Source organism: Myotis lucifugus, unplaced genomic scaffold (assembly GCF_000147115.1).
Source record: "Myotis lucifugus unplaced genomic scaffold, Myoluc2.0 scaffold_7, whole genome shotgun sequence".
Classification (NCBI taxonomy): Eukaryota; Metazoa; Chordata; class Mammalia; order Chiroptera; family Vespertilionidae; genus Myotis; species Myotis lucifugus.
The window spans coordinates 7,740,782-7,761,435 of NW_005871055.1; the positions used below are offsets into that span (position 1 = coordinate 7,740,782).

The following is a 20,654-nucleotide window of genomic DNA, read 5'->3' on the forward strand; positions in this document are numbered from 1 at the left end:
TGACGTCGGGGACAAACAGTTTTTGGAGGGTTAGTATTATTCTCTGATATATTTCCAGGCTGTTGAGGAGCTTGCCATCTGGCCTGAGTATTATTATTTCTATTTGGGCATTCTCTGCTAAAGTGCCCAGATAAGCCACAAGAGTAGCAGTTCATATCTCTCTTATTACCTGTATTATTGCTGGCTTGTCCTATGCCCTGTACATATTGAGGGTATGTCTCCCCTTTGAGAGCTGCAGCTATAGCTACACCCTGTATAAATGCTGGACTTACATCAGCACACTGTTTTATAAAATCATTTATAGTTCCCGTTCTGCGAATCGGCCTTAATAAAGCCTGACAGGTATGGACCGGCTTCCGACATCTGATGACAGTTGGTTACTTGTCATATTGTGGTGGTCACTTTATAAGGCATATAAATGTTCAATCACTATGCTGTTGTACACCTGAAACTAATATGTTGTATATCTACTTTAATTAAAATAAAAAATTTAAAATATACTAATTTTTAAAGAAAATTAAAGGAAACACCTCTCACAGGAAAATAACTTTTGATAATGAACAGCAATAAAAATATCTCAAGATACCACTTGATATAGAGTCACTGTCCTATTTACTGATGGAAAGAAAAAAATTTTCATTAGCTGGATGTAGATAGAAACATCTGATTATTCATCACCTGGAGCCATAGAGAAAAGCAGTCAAGAAAGGAGAAAATAATAAAAAAATAAACAGTAAAACAGGAAGGATGAGAGGAAGGACCAGAAAGGGGGGGGAGCAGATGAAGAGATGAGAAGCAGTGACAGTCACTAGAAAAGGAGATGAGAACATGCCAAAGGAAATAAAAGAGATCACTAGAGTGAGGATCCTACATATTTCAGCAATCCCCTGGGACTTAAGCGCAAGGCGACGGTATGGAATTGAAGGGTCAGTCATCAACAAAGGATTTCATCCATCATTGTATTCTTTAAGAATCTAGGCAGGGAGTACCTTGTGAAAGGATTTCTGTGAAAAGGTTAAAATAAAAATACTGCTCTTTTAAAAGGCAGCCCCGTTTAAAAAAATAACACTGACATAAAGCCAGAACAGGGACCCTGGTGGCGTCCGGCACGGCTGTGGCAGGAGCAGTGCCGGGGCGGGCTCGCGCTCCCAGGACCCCCCTTCCCGAGCCCCCGGGGCTCAGTGCGGAAGTAGGCGCCGCCGGCCCGCAGGCGGCTCCCGCAGGCGGCCCGCAGCGCCCCCCGGAGCCGGAGGTGGAGGCGGTGGCGGTCGCTGCCGAGTTCACCTGTAGCTCTTCGCGCTGTGGTCCAAACTCAGGTACAGTCGTGGGTTTTCACGCGGTTTGACTGGGGAACAGACGGAGGAACTACCTCCCACGTCTCGGACTGAAGTAAACACCTAAGTGTGTTTGCTGGCGGGCGAGGTCCCGGGCTGCAGTGCTCAGGGCTGGAGGCGCCCAGCCCACCGGGGTCGTCTCCTTATCCCGAGGGGGAGTGTCTGTGCGGGCACTGGCCCCGCGTTAAATTCGCGAGCTTTCGCGAAGAGGCGGACCCGCCGCGTCCCGGGAAGCGGGGTTGGCGGGGGGCGGGAGGACGGGGGGTTGCAATTTGGGCTGAGAATTGTGAGGGGCCCCGGGAACTTCAATTAACGCCACATTTCCCCGGTGTGGCCCGGGTCCGGCGGCGGCAGAGGCTTCGAGAACCAGGCGCAGCCGGGCCTCGGGTAAAGGCCTGCAGCCGCGGAGGGCGGGGAGCTGAGGGGGCGCTGAGAGGGCGCTCGGACATCGCGGCCTCGCGGGCGGCTCGCGCTCCCGGGAGAGACCCGGGGCCGCGGAGTCCGGGCCGCCGGGGGCGCCGTCGGCGGGGCTCGCGCAGCCGCACTGGGCGCGCCGACGCCGGGCTCCTCCTCCCGGCTCCGTAGTAAGCATGGCGGCGGCGGCGTTCGTGGTCCCTCGGGTGAAACAGAAAGCGGGAGCTGCGCGGAGAGGGAGCGAAGAGCGGGGCTGAGGCGGCGCCGTCACAGCCGGGAAGACACCCCAAGAGTCAGCGCGCCGGCGGCCGCGGCGGCCCCCGAGCGGGCTCTGCCTCTGAGGCGGAGCGAGAGCGGTCAGTCACCGAAGACGAGGCGCCAGGGTAGCCGCCTTCCTCCGCCCCGAAGCGGCGAGACTCGGAGGTGAGAGCGCGGGCACTCCCTTCGGGGAAGGTGGGGGAGACCGAGCCACCCCCGCCCCGCCCCTCGGCCGGCGTCACGGAAACCGTTAGGCTGGGGCTGCGGGGGCCGGTGCGCCGAGGGGGGCTCGGGCCGTCGAGGGCCTGGACCTCCCCGTCCTGTGGGCGCGTCGTGGGCCGAGGGGAGTGGGGGCCGCACGGGACCCGGCCGCTGGCGGGGCATCTGCGGGTGGGAGTCTCACCTCCGAACGATTCCGGGGGCGCGGCCCGGCCACCAGCCTGAGGAGGCGGCGCGGGGGCGCGGGCAACACCCCCCGCCCCCTATTCAGCCCCCTCCCGCCCCCCGGCCCGCGGCGCCGCTCCGGGAGGCGCGGGGGCGGGAGTGGAGCCCTGGGCAGAGGATCGGGGAGCGGCCGCCGCGCCTTCGGTTTGGGCTTCCGGCAGCCGCCGGACTTGCAACGCGTTTCTGAAGAGAATTTTCCCCGCTCAGCGTGGGGTTAAAACCTCGAAAACCCGCCCTGTGCGTTTGGTCTTGGTGGGTTGTACCTGGTCGTCCCCTCCGCCCGGCGGAGGTACCACCTGTTCCGTCGGGAGGAGGACCGGCTGCCGTCCTCGCCCTGGCAGCAGCCGGCATCCGTGAACTTTTGAGACGGCTGTGGAGGGACATCCAGCGTTAGGTAAAGGAAAATGAACAAATGATTTAGTCGTAAAATCGCGGCGGCTCTTTTAATTAAGGTAGTCGTTCATCGTTCTTTTACTAAATTGCGTTCAAAGCCTTGGGATATTTTTTTGTGTGTGTTTGGGGGGGGGGGTGCGTAATGATTGCCGAGGTGCTAAGAACCGTGAATTAAGAAATTTTCTTTTGTGAGATTTTGTGAAAACCTTTGTGTCTCAGCATCGATTAAGAATAACAGGCTGACAAGATTTATTTTTTACAGTATAATCCTCACTCATGTACGTGTTCACCGTGGGCTCTTAAAACTGAGCAACATAATTTGCTGCTTAACTGTGGTCTGTGTTTATAGTTCTTGAAACCAAAGTTTTTCTGTATTATAAGAATGAAATAGCAAAAGCTGAGCTGTTACTATAATATTTTATCACCATGCCGTTACCAGCACCAGTGCTAAACATATGCTCCTCAGGAGTTGGAACCATATGTTAGGCAGAAACTAATTGGGTTTTGTGACTACGTGCTTGTGTTTGGATGAATATTTAGCGTTTATGTATTTGTTAAATCTGTAATTCTTGCCATCGTGCAAGTTTTATTTAAGTCACCTAAAAATATTCAAGAGAAATGAGTCCCTGCCTTTTTGATATTTTCTTGGTTGAATTGACTTTTCTCATGTCATGAGATAAAGTGCCCACTGAGACAGATGGTGGACTTCACAGAAAAGAATGATAGGAATTATTTTTAACACATCTTTTATAATATAGAACCTACAATTTTGCTTTCAGCGTTTTAGCCCACTGATATTGTTGCCATAAGTAATAATACCAGTTAGTGGGAAGAAGGGATGATGATTTGACAGGAAAAAAATCTTGTTCAAAATTTTTATTAAAAATTCTATATTTAAACACTTTAGCACTATCACAGTATATTTTACTATATTATTTTCCTTTCGTACATACATCATCTCAGTTTTCTTATGTAAATTAACTGAAATTTTTTAAATTTCAGTCTGGCTGCCTTTAGCCACCTGTATGCTTCTGAATTAACTCCCTCTTTTTCCTTTTGTCTGACTCCTCAGAATCATTTAATGCTCAGGAAAAATAAACTTTTGGTTAATACTGGCTTCAGTCAAACATAATTATGAAGGTAATTTGCTTCTCCCAAAGTAAAGATATGGCTTTGAAAAAACTGATTCTAGGATTATCTTTTGATTCTATGATATCTTTTGGTATCATCTGTTTTATCACTTCCCCTCTTCATATGAGTAATTGAGAGTGGATTTCTTTTACCATGCATTTAATAATTGTTTCGATTGTGAAATTTCTACAGTATAATACTAAGCATATTACTAATTTTAAAAATTTCCCCGTTTTCTGACTAGCTAGGCATAGGTCAGGTCAAGAGACTATAAAACCAAGAAAAAAGAGAAGGGATCCACAATTAATATTCTCATGTCTTTTGTGGCTTTACTTAGGTAAAGAGCATTTAATTTATAATTTGTCAATTTTTAGTCTAGTCCCAGAGTGGGGCAAAATAGATTTACAGTTGTTTGTATGGAAAATAATACAATAAATAATAATACAAGAATAAACTGTGTTTCTTGTACTCACAATTGTAAATTTACTTTTGTCCCATCTCTGTACTTAAGCTTCTTTTAAAAATTTGTATTTTTTAATGTTTATACATCCAAGGCTTATGCACCTTACGTTTTTGCCTATATTTTTAAATTACAATTTGAAGTAACCTAAAAAGTCTTTTCGAAAAATGTTTTTGGTGCTTTTTAAATAAAAATGAATCTAGGTGGTATCTTTAAGAGTGATGTAGGAATATGCACAAGATTTTTCATTTTATTAGTCAGGTAATCAAAAGATAAATGATTGTGTATGTTTTATATTCCTAGCATTTTCTAGGAAACTTCAAATAAATTCACAATATTGTAAATTCAGAAATGTAGAATACTTTGCTTATCTATCCCATTGAATCTTTTACTGCCTCAGTTTATGACTTTGCTAAAAAGAAAATAAAAATTAAAAATGGCCCCTCTGGATATCAATGTCAAGAGCTGCCTTTTTAAAAAAATATATATTTTTTTTATTGATTTCTTAAAGGAGGGGAGAGGGAGGGAGAGATAGAAACATCAATGAGAGAGAATCATTGATCAGCTGCCTCCTGCATACCCCCTACTGGGAATCAAGCCAGCAACCCAGGCATGTGCCCTTGACCTGAATTGAACCTGGGACCCTTCAGTCTGCAGGCCCATGCTCTATCCACTGAGCCAAACCGGCCAGGGCAAGAGCTGCTTCTTAAAAAGCAATGAATGTCTAATAGTGTTGAATTCAGGGTGGATTTTTTTTTTTTTACATGATTAAGAGCTTTTATAATTTTCTTAATATTTTGGGCTCATTTTTTTTAGAGTATTATTTAGTGGTCTCTTTTTATCTCTTGATCCTTATCTCTCTGTTCTCCCCCTATTATAGTTTTGCTTGTTTATCACATACACTTTCTAAGTTCTCAGTGTAACCCTATGGTCTTCCATCAAGTTCTTTTGTGGGTGTCATCTTTTGATATTTCCAGTCACTTACTACCCTTTACCCAGCCCTCAGGCTATTTTTCTCCAAGATAGAGAGGTACACCTGGGAGATGACGTGTGCTTAGAAGATGATGAGCTATTATTAAAATGGAGATACAGATAAAAGCAGTGTGATGTGTTTCCTTCCTTCAAGTAGTTTACAAATTAGTTGGGGATACTAGATTAACACATGGGAAATCATTAGCAAAAAATAACATGGTATTATTAAGTTGTGTAGCAAGGACTAAAATTTAAAGGAGAATGAGGGCCACTAGAGGGCTAGAAAGATCTTGAAAGGCAATTAGAGGAAGTCAGAATTGAAGCTTAGGAAAGATTTAGATAGCAAAAGGAATAACATTCCTAAAAAGACTAATAGACATAGCTGGTACTAGTAGCAAGGAGACCATTCTGAGAACATCCAAGAACAAGTATTAGGAGAATGAAAGAAGGGTAGAGATTTTGGCTAAGCCTTATGGCATGGTCAAGAGAGGAATAGGCAGGGCTGGACACGACAGTTTGGCTGTATCATGATGAACCCATCACTGAAACAACGATACATTTACTTTGACATATTCACAACTTAAGCTTTATATATAAGGGATGTCTTATATGTGTTTGCTTATTATAGCTTAGACCAAGGTTTGGCAGATTTTTTCTGTAGACTGGGAGGTAGTATTTTAGGCCTGGTGGGCCACTTAGAGTCTCTGTTGGATATTCTTTTTTTGTGGTTTTTTGTTTTTTTTTTTACAATCTTTTAAAAACAAAAAACATCTTTACCTCAAGGGCCAAACTGAAACAAGTCAGCTTTGGGTAGGGTTTGGCCAGTGGACCTAATTTGCTGACCCTTGGCTAATAATTGTCTAGATAATTGTCCATATAGCATATGTGAGGGGCCTTATTTCATTTGTCTACATGGTTGTTTAGTGTGTTTTGTTAGGTCATTTGTATTTTCCCCTATGTTATAGTAAAAATAAAAATATGCAGAAATAACTACTGTTGTCATTGTTATTTTGTGGCCATACCTCTAGCAACAACCCAGATTAGGTCTTAGAACTAGGAAGTGAAAGAAGAAAAACTTTTTTAAAAAAATATATTTTATTGATTTTTTACAGAGAGGAAGAGAGAGGGATAGAGAACCAGAAACATGGATGAGAGAGAAGCATCGATCAGCTGCCTCCTGCACACCTCCTACTGGGGATGTGCCAGCAACCAAGGTACATGCCCCCGACCGGAATCGAACCTGGGACCTTTCAGTCTGCAGCTCGACGCTCTATCCACTGAGCCAAACCGGTTAGGGCAAGAAGAAAAACTTTTGAGCCAGGCCTTAGAGCAGTGAAAATTGCTACATCCAGGCTGATTTAGAATTTGTGTATGGTTAAATATATGAACTGCCTGTTTTGGTTTTACATATTTTAAACTACAACTGGCATTTAAGAAACTTTGGCTAGGGTGCTGGGAGCAGACAGTAGGAAACCTTGTTTTTGAAAGTAGTTTAGGGTGAGTTAGTGAAGAAAAAAACAATTGGACAACCCTCAATAACTCTAAGAAGACTCACTGTTTGTAGGTCAGCCTAATCCTATATAATAAAGAGCTAATATGCAAATGGTCATCACGCCCTCAAGCCTTCACACGTAATGGGTCAGACACTCAACACTGGGGAGAGAGGAATGGGGACCAGCCAGGCACAAATGAGCTTGTGAGAGAGGAATGGGGACCAGCCAGGCACAAATGAGCTTGTGAGAGAGGAATGGGGACCAGCCAGGCACAAATGAGCTTGCAAGAGAGGAATTGGGACAAACCAGGCTGCGGCCCGGGAGAGGGATAAGCTGCACGCTTCGCGGTCCCAGGTGCCAGCAGCTGTGGCTATGCCTGTGGCCGCGCCTGCACCTGTGGCCTGGGAGAGGGACAATCTGCCTGCCCCACGGTCTCGGGCACTAGTGGTTGGGGTTGTGGCCCGGCCTGGGAGAGGGACAATCTGCACACCACACAGTCCCTGCAGTCCTGGGTACCAGCAGCTGTGTCTGCACCTGCAGCCCGGGAGAGGGACAATCCGCCTGCCCCATGGATCCAGGTGCCAAAAGCTGCGCCAGCGGCCCAGGAGAGGGACAAGCTGCCCGCCCTGCAGTCCCGGGCACCTGTGGCTGCGGCCTGGGTGAAGCCGCCCGTCCACGGTCCCCTGTGGCTGCGTCTGGCCCTGGCGAAGCTGGCTGGGGTCCTGGGCCGAGGGAGAGGTGGTTAGGGGCAATCAGGCCAACAGAGGAGCAGTTAGCGGCGATCAGGCAGTAGGGGAGCAGTTAGGGGCGATCAGGCCGGCAGAGGTGGTTAGGGGCGATCAGGCAGGCAGGCCAGAGGGGTTAGGGGTGATCAGGCAGCCAGGCAGGCGAGCATTTAGGAGCCAGCGGTCCCGGATTGCGAGAGGCAGTTGGACATCCCCCAAGGGGTCCTGGATTGGGGGGGGGGGTGCAAGCTGGGCTGAAGGAACTCCCCCATATGCATGAATTTCGTGCACCGGGCCTCTAGTCTATAATAATAAAAGCATAATATGCTTAATTAGACCAGACAGCCGAATGGCCTTCCAGACATCATTCTGGACGAAGCCACGGGGGCCAAGGCAGAGGTGGTTAGGGGTGATGAGGCAGGCAGGCAGAGTGGTTAGGGGTGATGAGGCAGGCAGGCGAGCAATTAGGGGCAATCAGGCAGGCAGGCGAGTGGTTAGGGGTGGTGAGGCAGGCAGGCAGAGTGGTTAGGGGTGATAAGCAGGCAGGTGAATGATTAGGGGCGATCAGGGAGGCGAGTGGTTAGGAGCCAGTGATCTGGGTTTGTGAGAGGAATGTCCGACTGCTGGTTTCGGCCCGAGCTTGCAGGGATCGGACCTAAACCGGCAGACATCCCCCAAGAAGTTCCGGATTGCGAGAGAGTGCAGGCCAGGCTGAGGCACCCCACCTCCTCACCCCATGCATGAATTTCGTGTACCAGGCCTCTAGTCTATATAAAACCCTAATATGCAAATAGACCGAATGGCAGAACAACCGGTTGCTATGACATGTGCTGACCACCAGGGGGCATGCGCGGAACATGGTGGGTGTTGGCAGCCGGCGGCAGAGTGCAGAACATGGCGGGTGTTGCTCTCAGTGGGATGGTGGAGCAGGTGAGTGGGGGTGCCAGACCAAGGTAGGGCACCGGTCACTGTCATTGGGGTAAGCCTCTGGTGGTTACTGAAAATTATTTGCTCCTGCATGCCGCAGTCCCACCCGGTCCTCACACCTGCTGCCGGCACCAGCCCTGATCACACCGGCTGCCAGCGCCGGAGCCGCCGTTCGCACCTGCTGCCAGCCCCGATCGCTCGGCACCATCAGTGGGTGTGAGTGGCGGCTGCCAGCCCCGATTGCCCCTGAGGGCTTCTCCACCTCCCCCTGTTCCTGAGGGGCGATCGGAGCAGCAGCTGCCACTTGCACCTGCTGCTGGTAATGGCCCCGGCCCCACTCGCTCTGCGCTGTCGGCGGGTGCAAGCAGGGCTGGCACCATCAGTGTGTGGGAGCGGCGGCAGCGGGAGCAGGGCTGCTGGCAGACGGGACTGGGGGCCAAGGCAGGAGGGGCCAGGTGGGTACGTGGAGGAAAGGAACCTTGTAGCCCACAGTTCCTTTCAAGGTGCACAAATTAGTGCACTGGGCCCCTAGTAATTGATATTTACATTGATGAGTTGGAGTCATCAGAAAAGGTTATATTGTGTGCAGATTAAGGCAGAGAAGAAAGACCTAGACATCTTTTTAAAGATTTCCATTACGATTGTTTAAAAATAAGTTATGGTGATTTAAAGGTATCAGTAATTTTGAAAATTCATTTACATGAGCTCTCTCTTTGAAGTTTCTAAATTTATAGATGTGTATTTCTAAGGCATTCTGTTTTCTTTCACACATTGTGTTTTATTTAATCATTGTCAGGTGAATAGTGGTGCATTGAGTTATGGTTGCATCAATCAGTTGGCTAGGGTTACTCTGTATTTTGTGTCATCAGAAAAACGCAAATACATTATGTATATCAGAGATAGTATTAAGTGCTGGAAAAAGTAAAGATGTATAGGATGGAGAGCTGCCTGGATAAAATCAGTGGTGCTTTTTTTCCTTTTAAAAGCATTAAAGCCAAACAAACCCCCAACATTTAAGTTAACTTTGTATTTTTATTTATACTAGCATTTTCTATACTTCATAAATGTGTATGTTCTCTTAAGTTTTAAGGCAGTATCAACCCTTTGCCAGTTTGGGTCAGTGGATAGAGCATTGGCATGCGGACTGAAGGGTCCCGGGTTCGATTCTGGTCAAGGGCAGCACATGCCTGGGTTGCAGGTTGATCCCCAGTAGGGGGCATGTAGGAGGCAGCCAATCAATGATTCCCTCTCATCATTGATGTTTCTATTTCTCTCTCCCTCTCCCTTTGTCTCTGAAATCAATAAAAATATATTTTTTTAAAATAATAAAGTTCAGCCTTCATAAAGTGCTGCCTAATAAAAGTTTATTTTAAAAATTTTTTGCTATAAGGAGAAATTAACAATTCACTCTCCCACTCCCCTTTAATTTTAGAAATTAAAATCACACCATAATTTCTGCTGCATCAATTATAATGACTTCTGTCTCTATTTCAGAGTCTATACTCTGTCGATATCCTGTGACTATATCTATTTCCTACTGCTCTCCAACTTTGTGTAGTACAAAGGGCATATGTTTTGCATTAAGGAGATATGGGTTTGTGTGCTGGCTGTTTCTCTTACTGGCTATGTATAAATGAGCAATTTACCTCTCTGAGTCTTAGTTCCTTCACTTTAGGCAAGGGTAATAATAGGATCTAAGAAGAATTGGCTATTATAAGAATTAAAAAAGAGAGTCTATTTAATATGGCAAGTAAAATGCTTGCCATAGAATATTTATATCTAGAACTTAGTCGCACGTGTCTAATCATTGCAACCTAGGTATTCTATTTTTGTTTCACCATTGTTATCCATCTATCACTTGTTAAAAATCTTAAATGTCCTAGATACTTAGAATATGAATGTCAGAAAAATGAATGTCATACTCCATTTCCTCTGGTAAATCACACACTAGGATAAGAGAAAGACATGTAAACAAATGCATATTTTAAAATAATTAAAAGTAAATAAAATATCTCTTCTTTTGCCTCTTCACTTGTGTGAATCCTGTCATTTAGTATTGAATTACTATATTTCCATAGTAACACAATATCATGATTGAGTACTTATCATACTGTAGCATTTATATTTCTTCACTTGTCTTTCTCATCTATTAAACTATGAACTTTCTGATTTTGAACAGTTCTGGGGTTGGCAATTTTTTTCTGTAAAGGAACAGATAACCAATATTTTAGGCTTTGTGGCCACATGGACTCTGTTGCATTTACTTAACTGTGCTGTAGGAGCATAAAAATGACTACAGGTATAGAATTTACCTGTTTTGGCTGTGTTCCAGTAAAACTTGATTTATAAAAACAGGCAAAAGGCCAGATTTAGCCCACAGGCCTTACTTTGCAAACTCCAGCAATGCTGCCGTGTGCCTGGATAATGTAAGGCACTTAGTAAATAATAAGAATATGTATTAAACAATTCTTATATTCTGGATGCTGTTGAAAACAACTTTACATGTATCGATTTACTGAATCCTTAGAACAACCCTCTGATGTATAAACTGTTGTCACCATTTTAAAAATGAGGAAACTGAAGGATAGGGAAGTTAAATAACATTGTAAGATCATATAACTAGTTAGTGACAGATTTGGGATTTGAACTCAGGAATTCTGACTCCAGAGCCTGGGCTTTCAGTTATCAAGTTACACCAGTTCTGATATGTTGAATCCCAGTAGTGCAATATTGATTCAGTATTAGAAAACATATTAATGTAATTCACTATATTAATAGATCAAAGGGGAAAACTATATGAGAGTAAAAACAAAATGGCAAAACTTTTAGGAGAAGTGAACTAAAAATTATGGGAGCGGGGTAAAGAAAGCCTTTTCAGGTGAGACATAAAACTTAAATGCCATTTTAATCAGTTAACTGCCATAAGCGTCTATAAATAGACGCAAGCGGCAGACCTTTTTTAATTAAAATATCGTGGCAGTTAACTGGTTAAAAAGGCAAGCAATAGATTGTGATAAACTTTTTGACATGTAATAGACAAATTAAATATTCAGAGTTTGCAAGGTGTGTCTAAGTTTGAAAAAGACAACCTGGTAGGAAATGAGAAAAAATATAAGTAGGAAAATCATGGAAGTAGAAAACTAGCCTATAAAGTTTTGAAGAGATACTCAACCACACCAGTAATCTGAGAAATTTCAATTACAACATTAATGAAATAGGATTCCAAAAAAATATTTACTACTACTAATAAAATTGGCAAAATGTGGAAAATTTTATTAGTGTCAAATTGGAAAGTATGCATTAAACTACTGAAATGAGTATAAATAGGTTCATCTTTTTAGGAGAAAAATTTGGCAGTATCTATCAATTTTTAAAGTGCATACTTCTGTATATCTATAATACAGAAATGCTATGACAGGTTCCTAGAGAATGTTACATGGTTATTCCCTCCAGAGGGAGAAATGTATGAAGAAAAATAGAAGCAATCTGTCTCAGCATTCATTAGAATAGTGAAATAATGGTATGCCCTTACAGTAGAATATTAGGTAGCCATGAAAAAGAATGAAATAGATACAGAAATAGTTCTTTAGGAAAATAGGAAAATTTTAATGATATTTTACACAAAAAAGCAAGACACTGACCAGTACATGTGATTTCATTTATGTAACAACTACTGCCAGAAAGCCTCATATACAGATAAGTTCAGAGAAGAAGTCTGAAAGGGTACATCCCACAGAGGGTAGCTGTAGAAATGGGAATTGGATTTGGGGGCAGGAGTAAGAGTTAAAAATAATGTCTGTATGTTTTCCAGTACTGTATAAAATGTATAGCTTTTGTAATGTAACAAAAATAATGAAAAAGAAGAAGGTTTGAATTTGGTGATTATGATTAGTCCTTTTTTGAGCCATACTTGCTAGTTGGACAGCCTTGATTTACTAGTATGTCTGTTTTCCCTGTGTAGTTTTTATTTATTTATTTTTAAATATATTTTATTGATTTTTTACAGAGAGGAAGGGAGAGGGATAGAGAGTTAGAAACATCGATGAGAGAGAAACATCGATTCAGCTGCCTCTTGCACGCCCCCCACTGGGGATGTGCCCACAACCCAGGTACATGCCATTGACCGGAATCGAACCTGGGACCCTTCAGTCCGCAGGCTGACGCTCTATCCACTGAGCCAAACCAGCTAGGGCTCCCTGTGTAGTTTTTAATAGCACCTCTTCCTTTCACTCACAAAAGCCTCCAATTGTTGTGTGAAGTTATTGGTACTTTTAAAAATAGCCATCTCAGCTCTAGCTGGTGTAGCTCAGTTGGTTGGTTGTCATCCTGTGCACCAAAGCATTGCCAGTTTGATTCCAGTCAGGATACGTGCCAAGGTTGTGGGCTTGATCCCGGGTGTAGGGATGTGCAGAAGACAGCCAGTCAATGTTGCACTCTAACATCAATGTTTCTCTCCCTTCCTTTCTCTCAAACAATCAATAAACAAACAAAAAATAGCCATTTCAGTATATTATTGAGTCTAAAGCTATGTATAGTGGCTTAAAGAAGTGAGAATTATAACAAGTCATTCTCAGCTTTTAAGTGCCAATTAGGACATAAAATTGTCTGTGTACTTTATTTTGTAAATCTCGAATATAAAAGTGGTTTCTTTTCCAAATATAAAACAGTCTCAAATACCTGGATATTTTTACCCTCCATTTTAATATTAGAACCTAATGTTTTTAAAAAGTTGGTAAATTTCAGCTTAAGCTGAAAGAGTAAAGAGAAGGAAGGTTCTTTAAAAAAAAAAAAGATGAGGGAATAAGAACTTGTTTAGATAATTTTTAACTCAGGCATAGGTGTAGATTTATAAACAAAGAATTTGGTTATTTCAGAAGTGAGCACATTACAATACTGGGTTGTACAAACTTTTTTTCATGGAAAATACAGAAATGTTTCTTGATTTTCTTATGATAAAATTTTCTTTTTGAAAGTAATTAATGGAGGAAACTTATTAAATGTGATAAAGTTATTATAAGCCAGTAGCTTTTAAAGAGGAATTCAAATCCTTTTGTTGTGAACCTAGATGTTTAGGTGATAAATTAAATGGTCAAGAATATTTAAATAGTTATGATTGTATTGGATACACTGAAGAAACTAGAGGAGAGATTGAACATGTTAAGGAGAAGTGTCATCTAGATTAAAATTATAGTGTCAAAGATACAACACAGTGGATGAGATTAACGGCATGTTAGACGTTACTGAAGAAAAGAGTGGACATGAAGACATAGCAGTATAAACTACCTAAAATGAAAAACAGAGAAAAGAGAATTGTTTAAAAACATGAACTAAGCCTGGTTATGTGGCTCAATTGGTTGAGGATCATCTTGTCCCCCAAAAAGGTGGTAGATTAGATTACTAGTTAGGGCACATACCTAGGTTGCAGGTTCAATCCCCATATGGGGAGTGTACGGGAGGCAACCCATTGATGTTTCTCTCTCACATCGATGTCTCTTTCTCTCTCTCTTTCTGTTTTCCTTTCTCCCTCTCTAAAATCAATAAAAACTTAACATTGGGTGAGGATTTTTTTTTTTAAAGATGAATTGAAAATTTATATGAAGAAATAATCCCCAAAATTTCTAAACTTGATAGACTATAAACTGAGAAATACAATAAGCATAAGATGAATAAAAATGACACTAAGGAACATCATAAGTAAGTTGCTTAAAACAAGTGATAAAAAAGCAGCCAAAGAAAAACATAACTAAGATAAGGGTAACAGCAGATTTCCATTAGAAGCAATGTAAGCTAGAAGATAATAGAGCAATATCTTTAGAACACTAAAAGAAAAAATTGTCAGACTCTGGTCAAGATGACAGAATAGGTAAATACTGTGTTTACCTCCTCCTATGACCACATCAAAATTTCAGCTAAATTATAGAATCACCCTTGAGAACTGCCTGAAGACTAGCTAAATAGAACTCTTATAACTATGTATATAAGAAGAAACCACCTGAAACTGTTAGGAGGGGTGGAGATGGGAAACAGGCTGGTACATACCTGCACGTGTTGGTTAAGAATCAGGAGGGGGGTCTTGGCAGTGGAGGTCTTAATGAGTTAGGGGTCCCACCCCCACATGAGGCAACCTGAACCCAGACCACCAGTGCTGGGAACGTGTTCCAACAGCAACTTAACTGTGAAAATCATTGGGAATTCTGTCTGGGTGAGACAGAGGGCTGCTGGAGGCCCAGGTGTTCCTTTTATATGGCCCACACATGGACTTACTTGCTGAAGAATGCACTTGCTCTGACCTCTAGCACTGGGTAGCAGCTGGAAAAGCACCAGGGACATATGGGGAGAAACAACCTTTGGCTTCAAGGTGAGGGCTGGAGGGGCAGCACTCTTTACCATTTAGTTAATTTGTTGAGTCCTCCCAACAGAGGGGTGCCAAATTCTTTTGCTGAGCCCGCCTCCTACTCAGCAGTCAGGTGCCAAATCTGGGACTCCATCAAACTCACCCCACCCTGGTGATTCCCTGAGAATCTACCCTACCCAACTTGCACACAGGCTGGAACCTCTTTCAGCAGCTATTATAAGTAGTTGTCCTCAACCCATGCTATTAGACATTCCAAAAACCTCTGAAAAGTCCACAAACCCCAAACAAGCAGCACTTGCATCATTATGCCACTATGCCCCTTGTTAAGTGGCCCCCAACCTTGCACCAGTGGCCGTTTGGCATTGGTTTGAAGCATAGCCTCTCTGAGGCACATCCAAGCCCAGCACAGGCAGCTATCAACTGTGGATCACTTTGTAGCTTTTATAGGTGGCGCCAAGCCAGAAACAGGCAGGTTTGCACCAGAGTCCTTCCCAAGATTCCTCAGAATCAGCATACCCAGTGATTAGCTTCACATCACACCAGAGTACCACCCAGTTAGCTCTACAACAACACACATGAAGGGTGGACTTAATGGGCACCAAAGCCCTGCAACAACAAATCCCATTCTGTTGGGTCAATCCACACAACCGTTATCTGCTGTAGTTCTGGCCAGTCCTCAGCCAATCAGCCTGAAGATCAGTTCTATCCACTGATGTACCGAAAGCAGTTAAGGCTCAAACACAACCGGAGAGCATACAGAGCCCTCGCAAGGGATACCCTGAAGCACCTGCTCAGGTGACCACAGCTTCTGTGCCACTGGGTTTCACAGGACACCTACTACATAAGGCCACCCAGCCAAGACTTAGGAAAAGGAGAAGATCTACCTAATAGGTAAAAACAAAGAGAAGCTGCCAGAATGAGATAAACATGTCCCACATGAAAGGATAGGACTCCAGAAGAAAGAAAAAAACTAAGCAAAAGGGAGGCAAGCAATCTAACCAGATACATAGTTCAAAACACTGGTTAGAAGGATGCTCCATGAATTTAGGGGAAAAAGAGATGAGCTCAATAAGAAAGTTAGGAAATATTAAAAAGGACATAAAAGCCCTGGCTGGATAGTTCAGTTGGTTAGAGCATTGTCCCAATATTCCAATGCTGTGGGTTTCATTCCTGGTCAGAGGACGTACAAGAATCAGCCAATGAATGCATAAATAGTTGGAACAACAAGTTGATGTTTCTCCCCCCCCCCCATCTCTAAAATAATCAATCAATTAAAAAACACACACATAGAAGAAACCATAAAAAGAACCAGTCAGAAATGAAGAATATATTACATGGAATCAACAGAAGACTATATAAAGCAGAAGATCTAATCCGTGATTTGAAAGACAATGTAGCAGAAAACACCCTATCAGAACAGCAAAAAGAAAAAGAAAAGATTGTTTAAGGCAGCAGTCGCCAACTGGTGGTCCATGGACCACTGATGGTCCATGAGGTCTGAAAGGTTGGCGACCGCTGGTTAAGGAAACCTTTGGAACAGTGGTTGCCAACTGGTGGTCCTTGGACCACTGGTGCTCTGTGAGGTACGAAAGGTTGGCAACCGCTTGTTGGACCTCTCAGACAGCTTCAATCCTGAAAAGGTTCACATGATAGGTGTGCCAGAAAGAGAAGAGAGTGAGCAAGGAATTGAAAACCTATTTGAAGAAATAATGATGGAAAACTTAATCTGGTGAAGGAAATAGACACACAAGTCTAGGAAGTGCAGAATTGCGAACAAGATGACTCCAAAGAGGCCCACATCAAAACAAATCATAATTAAAATGCCAAAGGTTAAACACAAAGAGAATCTTAAAAGCATCAAGAGAAAGGTAGGTAGTTACATACAAGAGAGCTCCCATAAGACTGCCAGCTGATTTCTCCAAGCCAGAATGGATTGGCATGAAATTTTCAAAGTGATGAAAATTAATGACTTACAGCCCAGATAACTCTACATAGCAAGGCTATCATTTAGAATCAGAGAAGTGATAAGGAGTGTTCCAGACAAGCAAAAGCTAAAGGAGTTCATCACCACTAATGCAGTATTACAAGAAATGTTAAAGGCTCTTTAAGAAGAAAAAAAGATTAAAAATATGAATATTAAAAAGGCAGTAACCACATACCTATCAATAATAAGTTAAATGCTTCGATCAAAAGACTGGGTGGCTGAATGGATAAGAATACAAGACCCATAGATATGCTGCCTCCAAGAGACTGGCTTTAGATCCATATACATGTACAAAGTAAAAGGGTAGAAACAGATATTTAATGCAAGTGGAAATGGGGGAAAAAAACCTGTAGTAACAATATTTACATCAGATAAAATAAGCAACAAAGGACATTACATAACGATAAAGGGATCAGTTCATCAAGAGGATATAACTGTTGTAAACTGTAATGCACCCAATGCAGGAGCACCTAAATATATTAAAGCAAATATTGAGGGACGTAAAGGGAGAGATTGATAGTAATACAGTCATAGGATGGGACTTTAACAGCCCATTTATACCTATGGGTAGATCATCCAGATAGAAAGTCAACAAAGAAACAGTGAGTGACCATATATGATACATTATAACAGACTGATTTAATTGGTATTTTTAGAACATTTAACCCCAATGAAGCAGAGTATACATTCTTTTCAAGCATATATGCAACATTTTCGAGGATAGACCATGTTAAGCCACAAAACAAGTCTTAGTAAATTTAAGGAGATTGAAATTACACCAAGTTTCTTCAGTCACAATGGTATGAAATGAAATCAGTAACAAAAAGGATACAGAAAAACACACAAACACATGGAGGCTAAAAAACGTGTATTAAGCAATGAATGGGTTAACAACAAGATCAAGGAAGAAATAAAAAGTTACCTTGAGACAAATGAAAATAAAAACACAACAACTCAAAATATATGGGACACAGTGAAAGCAGTTCTAAGTGGGAAATTCATAGCAATGCAGGCCTAACTTAAGAAATAAGAAAAATCTTAAATAGTATAACCGTACACCTAAAATAACTAGAAAAAGAACAACAACCAAAGCCCAAAGGAAGGAAGGAAATAATAAAGACCATAGTCTGAAATAGAGTCTCAAAAGCAAAACAAAAGATCAGTGAAACCAAGAGCTGGTTCTTTGAAAAGGTAAACAAAACTGGTAAACCTTTAACCAGACTCTTCAAGAAAAAAAGAGAGGACCCAAAACTGACACCACAGAAATAGAAAGGATTATTAGAAAATACTACAATAATATGACAACCAGAGGCCCGGTGAACGAAATTCGTGCAATGGGGGGGGGGAGTGGGGGGGGGAGGAGTATCCCTCAGCCCAGCCTGCACCCTCTCCAATCTGGGACCCCTCAGGGGATGTCTGACTGCCGATCCACAGGGATCGGGCCTAAACCGGCAGTCGGACATCCCTCTCACAATCCAGGACTGCTGGTTCCCAACCACTCGCCTGCCTGCCTGCCTAATTGCCCCTAACAGCTTCTGTTCGCCAGTCAGATCACCCCCTAACCACTCCCCTGCCGACCTGGTCATCCCCAACTGCCCTCCCCTGCTGGCCTGGTCCCCCCCAACTGCCCTCTCCTGCCGGCCCAGTCAGCCCTAACTACCCTCCCCTGCTGGCCTGGTTGCCCCTAACTGCCCTCCCCTGCAGGCCTGGTCACCCCCAACTGCCCTCCCCTGCTGGCCTGGTCACCCCTAACTGTCCTCCCCTGTTGGCCTGATTGCCCACAACTGCCCTCCCCTGCCGACCATCTTGTAGCTATGGGTGCCGCCATCTTTGAGGGCGTGACAGTCATTTAGGATATTCCCTCCTTATTGGCTGTGGGTGCCACCATCTTTGCAGCCTGCTGCTCAGTCGTTTGGTCATCCCTCACTAACCCCCCTGCTGGCCTGGTTGCCCCACGCAGCCTGTTTGGTTGTCCGTTCGGTTGGGATGGTCGCTTAGGCTTTTGTATATATAGATAAGTAGGACAAACTGGAAGAAATGGATACATTTTTAGAAATACAATCTTCTGAGACTGAATCAAGTAGAAACAATATATGAACAGACCAATAATTACCAACAAAATTGTATCACTAATATGAAGATATATACATCCTTATGTTCATTGCAATATTATTTATTATTTATACCCAAGCTATGGGAGCATATATCAATGGATGATTGGATAAAGAAGAGGTACATATATACAATGGAATATTACTCGGCCATAAAAAAGAATGAAATCTTACCATTTGCGACAATATAGATGGACCTTGAGAGTCCATTATTATGTTAAGTGAAATAAGTCAGACAGATAAAGACAAGTACCCATATGATTTCACTTAAATCTGGAATCTAAAAAACAAATGAACAAACAAAACAGAAACAAACTTACAGATACAGAGAACAAACTGATGGTTACCAAGTAGGAGGGTGCTTGTGGGGTGGGTGAAAAAAGTGAAGGGATTAAGGAGTACGAATGGGAAGATAACAAGTCACTGAGATGCCCAGTACACCTGAGGGAACATAGTAAATAATCCTATCTTATATGATAATCTACACTAATAAAAGAGAAACATGGTAATTAGCGTACGACCGCTACCCTTTTCATTGGCTAATCAGTGAGTATATGCAAATTAACTGTCAGCCAAGATGGCGGCAGGCAGCCAGGCACTGGACCGAGCATGAGGCTTGCTTGCTGCGGACTCCAACGTTCCCCTCACTTGCCGGCCTCTGAGCTACAACTCTAAGCAACTATGTACTATGTTGCAAATAAGAAGCTAAACAAAACACCAGAAACCAGCCGGACTGAAATCCAGCCAGACCGAAACTTTGTATCGATGTTTTCAGCAGCGAGGCCTCAGAGCTAAAGCTGACCCAGAATAAAAAAAAAAAAAAAAAAGAAAGAAAACAAGGAGCAGTTGGAAGCTTCAGTCACTCGCCAGCCGGAAAACAGCCCTCAGCCCCTCACCCAGACTGGCCAGGCACCCCAGTGGGGACCCCCACCCTGATCCAGGACACCCTTCAGGGCAAACCAGCCAGCCCCCACCCATGCACCAGGCCTCTATCCTATATAGTAAAAGGGTAATATGCCTCCCAGCACCGGGATCAGCGTGACAGGGGGCAGTGCCCAAACCCCCTGATTGCCCTGCGGCTCTGTGTGTGACAGGGGGCGGGGCCACAACCTCCCTATCTGCCCTGCTCTGTTTGTGACAGGGGAAGGCGCCCCAACCCCCTGATCAGCCCTGCTCTGTGCCTGATAGGGGGAAGCTCCCCAATCCCCTGATTGCCCTGCGGCTCTGTGTTTGACAGGGTGCAGCACACCAACCCCCTGATTGGCCCTGCTCTGTGTGTGACAGGATGCGGCGCCCCAACCCCCCCTCCCCCCCCACGGGCCCTGCTCTGTGTGTGACAGGGTAGAGCCATAACCTCCCCATTGGCCCTGCCCTGAGTGTGACAGGGTGCAGCGCCCCAACCCCCTGATCCGCCCTGCTCTATGTGTGACAGGGGGCGGTGCCCCAACTCCCCTATCGGCCCTACTCTGTGAGTGACAGAGGGGAGTTCCTCAACCCCCTGATCGGCCCTGCTCTGTGCATGACAGGGGGGAGCTCCCCAACCCCCTGATTGACCCTGCTCTGTGTGTGAAAGGGTACGGATCTCCAAACCCTCCTGATCGGGCCCTGCTCTTGTAGTGACAGGGGGCAGCGCCCCAACCCCCTTGAATGTTC

At 43.9% G+C, this 20,654-nt stretch overlaps 1 protein-coding gene across 3 annotated transcripts in view; it reads left to right on the top strand.

Moving 5' to 3' along the window:
- Nucleotides 1–1,054: 1,054 nt before the first annotated feature.
- Nucleotides 1,055–20,654, top strand: part of FNDC3A (fibronectin type III domain containing 3A) — a 205,661-nt gene continuing 186,061 nt past the window's right edge. Inside the window, exon 1 of one of the 3 annotated variants that reach the window (XM_006083537.3) lies at nt 1,055–1,316. The gene's annotated coding sequence lies outside the window, so the exon portion shown is untranslated. Of the gene's footprint in view, nt 1,317–1,904; nt 2,172–2,557; nt 2,845–20,654 lie in introns of those variants that run through there. The other 2 variants (XM_006083535.3, XM_006083536.3) reach the window with 2 other exon arrangements.